This window comes from Rhinopithecus bieti, unplaced genomic scaffold (genome assembly GCF_001698545.2).
Source record: "Rhinopithecus bieti isolate Rb0 unplaced genomic scaffold, ASM169854v2 scaffold_39746, whole genome shotgun sequence".
In the NCBI taxonomy this organism is placed as follows: Eukaryota; Metazoa; Chordata; class Mammalia; order Primates; family Cercopithecidae; genus Rhinopithecus; species Rhinopithecus bieti.
This window is the reverse complement of record NW_016816960.1, coordinates 360418-366737: the sequence shown is the minus strand read 5'-3', so window position 1 is coordinate 366737 and position 6320 is coordinate 360418. Positions and strand designations below refer to the sequence as shown.

Sequence of the window (6320 nt, the reverse complement as noted above, 5' to 3'; positions counted from 1 at the left end):
AAGACTGCGCCACTGCACTCCAGCCTGGGTGACAGTGCGAGACTCCGTCTCAAAAAAAATTAAAAATAAAAACAAATAAATAAATAAAAAGAAATGTATATACATGAAGACATTTTGGTAAATCATGAAATAAATGTAGTGCTGTAAGATAAAGGAATATGAACATAAATTGAGTTTTGGCCATTTTTATTTTATTTTTTTTTGAGATGGAGTCTTGCTCTGTTGCCCAGGCTGGAGTGCAGCAGTGCGATCTTGGCTCACTACAACCTCTGCCTCCTGGGTTCAAGCAATTCTCCTGCCTCAGCCTCCCAAGTAGCTGGGATTACAGGCACATACCACCATGCCCAGCTAACTTTTTGTATTTTTAGTAGAGATGGGGTTTCATCATGTTGGCCAGGCTGGTCTTGAATTTAGGATCTGAAGTGATCTGCCTGCCTCAGCCTCCCAATGTGGTGGGATTACAGGCGTGAGCCACCGTGCCCAGGCAGAGTTATGGCCATTTTGCCCCTCCACATGCTGCAGTCATCTTTAACCTGTTTAACTTAATCTCAATGATGACAGTTTTGTTTTTCTTTTTTCATCCTATTCAGTATATTTCAGGCTATTCAGCAGATGCTTGTGATTCTGGAGGTTCAAATCACTGGTGAAAGTTTATTCTGTTTCCTCAGTTTTACAGGAGCTTTTCTCCATAAAATGATCTGCTACCTAAAGTACCCTCTGTCTTCCTAACAGGCACTAAATTCAAAAAGTACCTTACTGAAACTTTTTTGTTCATAACTTTCATTGTTGGAGTTAGGTCATATCCTGCTAACAATAGTCTTACTGGAACTGATTCACCTTTTACTGGTGTACCATCCACTATTTCATATTTGGCAACTGTTTCTCTTTCTGTGGTGGTACTTACTGGGTCCAATTGCTGTGATCTCTTTTTTGATCAGTAGTAACCCCATATATGTTGTATTTTTATTCTTATAAGAAGTAAATTTCTGTAACAGTCACATCCTCTAAATGATACTTCATTATATTCAACTTCTATATGTAGACAATCTTCAATACCGACTTCCATCAGAATAGCTGGCAAGTTGGTGAACAGTAAGATCACATTCTTTTTACCAAGTCTGTCAGTCTTCTTACTACTATCACTTCAATACATCAAGAGGACATTAGCGCCAATGTAAGATTCTCATGACTTTTCAACGTGTATAAATTCAAAATCACAACTTCTGAGTCAGTTCTCCAGGTAAGGCTAGTTCTTTCACTAGGTTAACAAACTCTTGAATATTACTCTTATCATAGAAAAGTTCAATTTGATGTACAAATTCAATTCTAATGTTTTGGTGCTCTAGCCTCTTTCTAGTCTCTTTCACCTTTCCTGAAACAGATTCTCCACCATAGAGAAGACGGTGTTTTTCTACTTTGCCATTTTCAGTTTTCACTTCTGCCATTTTCTGTTTCCTTATCATTAAGGACAATATCAATCTCACAAATTAGACCAAACAAGCTTCCAAAAAACCTCACTGTCAGTGATACTGCCACATCCCCCAATATTTCACTCCTCTTCCCTCAGAACTCCAAGCCCCCAGCTCCCATCACATGACCTTGGCCCTCTGTCGCTGGAACTTCTATTTGAGGACTGATAAACAGCCAGCAGGATGGGCACAGTGGCTCATACCTATAATCCCAGGACATTGGGAGGCTGAGGCCAGAGGACTGCTTGAGCTCAGGAGTTTGAGACTAGCCTGGGCAACACAGCGAAACCCCGACTCTATTACAAAAACAAACAAACAAACAAACAAAAGCATAGCCAGCAAGGGATACAGTGACTATCGGGGCTGAGCATGTCCTCATTCCTCATTTTAGAACACAGGTGAGAGTTTCACCCTCTGACATAGCTGTATCTTGTTAGGTGGAAACAAGAGTTGTTTCACTGTTACATGGGAGCTCAAATGTGTGTAAAGTGCGTATGGAAGCTAAGTAGTCAAAATAATAGGCTGTGCAAGAAATCAATATATTGCCTCTCAATTCCAAATCTACCTTTCATTGCCCTGCTTATAATAATGTAAACATTTCTTCATAGACAGCTGGCATGATGATACTAAGCTTAGTAGAGGGCATGGAAGGAAGGGGTTTCTCTTCCTGGTTCTAGTGTGCTTTTCCATCTTCTTACTTCCATGGTGCTCATCCCAACAAGCTTCAGTGGGCACTCCCATGGACATCTTCCCAGGCAAGTTCCACCAGTGCCTCAAACAGGCTTGCTGGCGACGCCGTAGCACCCCCAAGGTACAGCTTCCTGCTTAACTACCTTTGAGGTAGGAAACCAGCAGGACTTAATTTCCTGTCACACCCTGCTGATTGGAACAAGATCTGGTTGAAACCAGCAGATGCTGACAAAAGTAACCTCTAGCTGTCCTCATGGTTGATTAGCATATAGACACTCCTACCAGTGCCATGGCAGTTTACAAATGCCATGGCAACAGCCTAGAGGTTACCTTATCTGATTCCAGAAACTTCCAGCCCCTTTTCTAGAAAGTTCTAAATAACTTGCCTCTTAATTAGCATATAATTAATAACAAATATAAACAGCTAGTCAGCAGCCCACAGGCACCAATTCTGGGCACACTGCCTATGAGTTAGCCCTGCTCAGCAAGAAGCAGTATTGGTTCAATAAAAGTTTCTTTCTCTCACTACTGGCTCACCCTTAAATTCTTTCCTGGCAAAACCAAGAACCCTCCTGGGTTAAGCCCCAATTTGGGGGTTTGCTTGCCCTACATCATCACCCTGACCTGCAGCAACTCAGCAAACATCTTTACTACCAAATGGAGACTTCCCCAAGATACGTAATCAGCTTTGGGGGTGGGGGNAAAATTCAAGCAGGTCCAAAAATATGAGTAAGTTACACAGAAGGTAGCTCAGACTTCAGCATTGACTCCTGTTACATTGCTTCCTCTCTCCCTCAATCCAAGTCAGTGGCCTTCTGAGAGCTCCACATGACCAGCTGACTAGGGAAAGAAAAAACTCAAGTCTGGTTTACACATAGCTCTGCACAACATGACAGTATCATCCAAAAGTAGACAGCTGCAGCACTACAGCCCCATTTAAAGAGGTAGTGATGAAAAGCGGTGATGAAGAAAAATCTTCCCTTCAGAGGGCAGAACTTTGAGGGGTACATTTGGTTTTCCCTTTTGTCTGAGGTAAGACATGGCCAGAAGCAGAGATTTACATAGATTTATGAACAATTATTAAGGATTTTGTTGGCTAATTAGGAACTTGGAAGGAAATGGTGACAAGGAAATCTGGGGGAAAGATATGCAGATGAAACTCTCAGAACAGGCACAGACTGTGAAGATATTTGTGTACCATGTGAATAATCATTTGCATTCACTGTAGAGGAGGCTCTTAATAAGCAAGCTGAAAAAATGATGTACTTCATGAATATCAATGTTAGACACTTTCCACAGCTACCAGAGTGCTCAATAAACCCACGGAAAAAATGATCATGAATGCTGTGCATGGGCTCAACAACATGGTCTTCCCCTAAACAGGGCTGACCTGACTAAAGCTACTGCTAAATGTCTAATCTGTTAATGGCACAGACTAGCTCTGAGCCCTGAATATGCACCATTTCCCAGAGGCTAGCTAACCACCTGGTGGCAAGTTGATTACGCTGGACTTCTATTATGGGGAATGAGGGCACGGGTGAGGGAAGAGATTTGTCCTCACTAGAATAGACATGTATTCGGGATACAGATTTGCCTTCTCTGCCTATAATGTTTTTGTCAGTTCCACCACCCATGAACTTATACAGAAGTACCCAATCTACCACCATGACATTCCACACAGCGTTGCAGCTGTTTCTTTAAAAAAAAAAATTTTTTTTTTTTTTTGAGATGAGGTCTCCTTCTGTCGCCCCGTCTGGAGTGCAGTGGCACGATCTTGGCTCACTGCAACCTCTGCCTCCCGGGTTCAAGCAATTCTCCTGCCTCAGCCTCCCAAGTAGCTGGGACTACAGGCATGCACCACCACGTCTGGCTAATTTTTTAAAAAATTTTTAGTAGAGATGGGGTTTCACCATGTTAGCGAGGCTGGTCTCGAACTCTTAACCTCAGGCAATCTGCCCGCCTCGGCCTCCCAAAGTGCTGGGAATACAGGTGTGAGCCACCATGCCTGGCCAAAAGAAAATATTTTTTAAAAATAGAGACAAGGTCTTACTATGTTACCCAGGCTGGTCTCAAACTCCTCGGCTCAAGTGATCCTCCTGCCTTGGCCTCCCAAAGTGCTGGGGTTACAGGCATATGCCACTGTGCCAAGCCCACACAGCATTGCTCCTGACCAAGAAAGTCATTGCATAGTAAAGAAATGCAGAAATGGGCTCATGTCCATGGACCTAACTGGTATTGTCACACCCAAACACACAGAATGGTTGGCCTAATTAAAATAGGGAATTGATTACTGAAGACTAAGTCACAGTTTCAGGGAGACAGCGTCCTGAAAGGATGGGGTAATGATTTCAATCAGAGACCCCTTACATGGTGCTGTCTCCTCCCACAGTCAGAATATGCAGGTCTGGGAATCAAAGGGCAGAAGTGTGTGTGGCTCCACTCACTATTATATCTAGCAATCTACTCACTGAATTTTTGCTTTCACTCCTAATAACTGAGTTCTGCTGGCTTGGAAGTGTTAGTCCCTAAGCAGGAAATATATCTACTAGCATACACAACAATAGTTTAATCGCATTAGAAGATGAGACTGCCACTTGGCTATTTGGGACTCCTTACACCACCGAACCAACAGGCTGAACCTACTGTAGGTTGGGAAAGATTGAGCCCAATTGTCAAGGGGAAACTGGGTTGCTGCTACACAGTGAAAGCAAGGAGGACTATGTCTGAAACCCAAGGGATTATCTAAGGCACTTCTTAATACTTCCATGCCAAAAATAAAGATTAATGGAAAACTACAGCAACCAAAAAAGGACTGGAGTAATGAGGGAATAAAAGTTTAAGTCATTTCACCAGGTAAAGAACCTTAACCAGCTGAGGTTCGTGCTGAGGGCAAGGGAAACATGAAATAGGTAACTGAAGAAAGAAGCCTAGATATCAACTATGGCCTCATTAGCAATCACAGAAATGAGAATAACGAACTTTCTCTATTATATTTGGTATTTATTTGTATATTCTAACCATTTTCTTCTTTCCTTCTTCCCATTACTATAAGCTGGAATTAGTTTAGTTTTGTTTTGTGTTTTTGAAACCGAGTCTCACTCTATTGCCCAGGCTGAAGTGCAGTGGCGCGATCTTGGCTCACTGCAACCGCTGCCTTGCAGGTTCAAGTGATTCTCTTGCCTCAGCCTCCCGAGTAGCTGGGATTACAGGCATGTATGTGCACCACACCCGACCTTTTTTTTTTTTTTTTTTTTTGAGATCAAGTCTCACTCTGTCATCAGGCTGGAGTGCAGTGGCAAGATCTCGGCTCACTGTAACCTCTGCCTCCTGGGTTCAAGCAATTCTCCTGTCTCAGCCTCCCAAGTAGCTGGGACTACAGGCGTGTGCCACCACACCCGGCTAATTTTTGTATTTTTAGTAAAGACAAGGTTTCAACATGTTGGCCAGGATGGTCATTGATCTCTTGACCTCGTGATCCACCCAACTCGGCCTCCTAAAGTGCTGAAATTACAGGTGCGAGCCACCACACCCGGCTCGAAATTTGATTTATAATACAACTTTTGTTAACAAGCCAGTCAGTGGAACTTTGTTTTCTTCCACATGAAAATCTTTAATGCTTATGCTTATGCATATCTGAATGCTTATCATCAAAGGGTGCAGTTAAAAAAAAAAAAAAAAAAAGGCAGTTTAAGGAAATTCGAGCATTTTGCCATGTTAACCTTCAAAAATGTATATACATGAAGGTGGCCAGGCATGGTGACTCACACACCTGTAATCCCAGCACTTTGGGAGGCCAAGCGGATGGATCACCTGAGGTCAGGAGTTCGAGACCAGCCTGGAGAATCCCCGTCTCTACTAAAAATATAAAAATTAGCCAGGCATGGTGGCACACACCTGTGGTCCCAGCTACTTGGGAGGCTGAGGCAGGAGAATCACTTGAACCTGGGAGGCAGTGGTTGCAGTGAGCCAAGATCATACCATTGCACTCCAGCCTGGGCAAAACTGCAATTTTCAAGGAAAAACAAAAAAAAGTGGCCAGGCACGGTGGCTCAGGTCTGTAACCCCAGCACTTTGGGAGGCCAAGGCAGGTGGATGACGAGGTCAGGAGATTGAGACCATCCTGGCTAACACAGTGAAACCCGGTCTCTACTGAAAAAAAAA

At 43.1% G+C, this 6320-nt stretch overlaps 1 protein-coding gene and 1 pseudogene across 15 annotated transcripts in view; both read right to left on the bottom strand.

Moving 5' to 3' along the window:
- The window catches only part of MAP4 (microtubule associated protein 4), a 235099-nt gene that overhangs the window by 102301 nt on the left and 126478 nt on the right, over positions 1 to 6320 (bottom strand). The window lies entirely within an intron of this gene.
- LOC108517612 (vacuolar protein sorting-associated protein 26A pseudogene) overlaps positions 652 to 6320 on the bottom strand; it is a 17955-nt pseudogene continuing 12286 nt past the window's right edge.